Consider the following 2,500-nt stretch of genomic DNA (forward strand, 5'->3'; position numbering starts at 1 on the left):
CTAGCCATCACCCATCCTCTATCAATGCCCTCTGTTTCTTCCAACCTCCACCTTCTCAGACCATCCTCAGTACATGTCCCTTGTCTCCCTCCCCGCTCACCTACGCCTGCCGTCTGGCCGCTGCGCCCCTGAGGCAATCAGATGCAAACAAGAACGATATAATTTACTAAGAAACAAGATCTATAAATGTCTGAAGATACTTCGATGCCAAAGAAAAAAAGAAAGTTCACAACGTAAATACCACAATTTCTTTCTTGAAATCGATAACAAAAGAGCCAAGCTAAAAGTTGATGCAAATATAAGATAGCAGAATTCACATACATGAAACAAATACAATAAATACAGCAAAGACGCTAGAAGTGGCACTGCGCTGGCTGTTTTCTCCAAACTGTGCCAAGAAAACAAATCGCGTGACAAGGCGGCACTCAGCCCGCCGAGACAAAACACTGCTTCTTGGCCACCAGCCGTCACACGGCGCGCGGGACATCTTCCTCTTGTGCATAATTAGGGTGTTCTCGCGTGCGGTGTTGCGTATGTCGGAGGGGGAAAGGGAGGGGACGGCAACGTTCGAAGCTGATGCGAAGAGGCAACAATTGTTGCTTAAGAGAGACCCTCAGGGCAGGAACATCGGTGGCCGGGATTCTAAAATATGAGAGGGGGGTTCTATATTTGTTGCAATATTCAATAACTTCCATACATGTCTCCTAAGGGATGTTACCGTGAAATATTCACACAAAAGGAGCTTCTGAGGCATAGAAACCAGGCATTTCAAGTTGCAAAAGAGGCAATCTACCACTGGTCGTGAAATCAACAGTAAACGATAGCGGCCCAAAGTCCTTAAGCCAAGCGCTAACAGGCCAGGCATAAATACGGCATTCCTTCTAATGTTCTTCACCTCCCTGCCGCTCCCTGACCTTCGCTTGTCCCGCCCTTCCTCGCACTCAACACTTTCTTCGAGTTCACTTTTATCCTTCCCATCGGTTGCCTTCCTTGTTCTCCTGAATTCCTTTTGCCAGTTTTCTTATCTTTGATACTTCACAATAAATGGAATCGATTACTCTTATATGGCCTCTTTTCGCCCTTTCTCTGCCGGACTTTCCCCGCCGCCCCTGCGACCTCGCGACCTCGCCCCCCAGAGGTGACTCGAGCCGCTCCTCCCAAAAGCCTTGATTAATTACCTGGTTATCATTCGCTCTGTTTGTCTTTTATTGCCGAATCCACCAGGATCAGACACAGCTCTTCCCCAAAACTCTTTCCTCGATTGCTCAGTAGATAAAACATTTTTTTCAGAAAAAAATATTCTACTTTCGTCTCCAAACAGACATATTCAAACATTTTGAAAAGACTGAGCTTTTACTGCAAATGCATCTCATCCTTTCCTTGTGTCAATCTGTTCGACTGGTGTTATTGTGCGTGTTTTGTAACCTTACTCCTTGTATTGGAGAATAAAAAACAAGAAAGAATTAATATCTGTTATGTAGCCTCGGTCTGGCTTCCCTCGAGTAACCACAGATGAAGTTCGACAGCCTCGCCCGCAAACCGCAGGGGAACCTGAAAATGCCACGTAGAACCGCCGTCAGGCGGGTTATTGCTACTTGCGGTCACAAAGTGTACACGTGTCATCCTGAGGTTACGTCAGTAGGGAGGTCGTATTAAGTGACCTGCTGCAATTATTAAGACATTGAGCGCTGCTTGTAATGACACCGCAAAGGCAGTGTCTCGAGAGCGATAAGGAGCATCGTCGCTGATTATCCGTCCGGAGAGACGACTTTCCTCGTAATAAAACAGGATAAGCAGGACGCGGGGAAACGTTCATGCCTGTCGCGCGGCCTTCCTCACGTCTCGGCGCCTCAGCTGCGTCTAATTGAGTCATTACGCAGCGAAAGCGAAGTGACGAAAGGCGGCTGGTCCTCGCCGTCCGAATCGCCGCCGCGCCTTTCATTAGTCTCGGCTCTGGGCCTGCGTGACGCGCCGGGGAACTAAGCCGCCGCGGGACTGATTTACGAGAATTTCAAAAGTGTGTCAAATTCACAATAGTGTCTGGTAATCCGGCAGGAGGATGAGGCGGCACGAAAGGAAGACCCTTGCCCCAGGGACGCCGAATTTATGGCCCCGAGGCCCGTGAGGTTGCCCCTCGATGTGGGCGGCGTGAGGGAGGCCGGGCGTGAGGGATGAACTGGAATCAAAAGGGATCAGGACTGAGCCTAAGCCTCCGGTGCCAAGAAGAAAAATGAACTCGGAGATCAGGCCAGATATTCTGCATGTCGTTATTATAATAATCTGTGTCATATACATACACATATATATATATATATATATATATATATATATATATATATATATATATATATATATATATAATATATATATATATGTGTGTGTGTGTGTGTGTGTGTACACATTTACATATATATATGTATACATATATATGTATACATATATATACATATATACATAAACGTTCGCTCACTCCCCCCCCCCCCACACACACAAACAAACA

This window comes from Penaeus monodon, chromosome 3 (assembly GCF_015228065.2).
Source record: "Penaeus monodon isolate SGIC_2016 chromosome 3, NSTDA_Pmon_1, whole genome shotgun sequence".
Classification (NCBI taxonomy): domain Eukaryota; kingdom Metazoa; phylum Arthropoda; class Malacostraca; order Decapoda; family Penaeidae; genus Penaeus; species Penaeus monodon.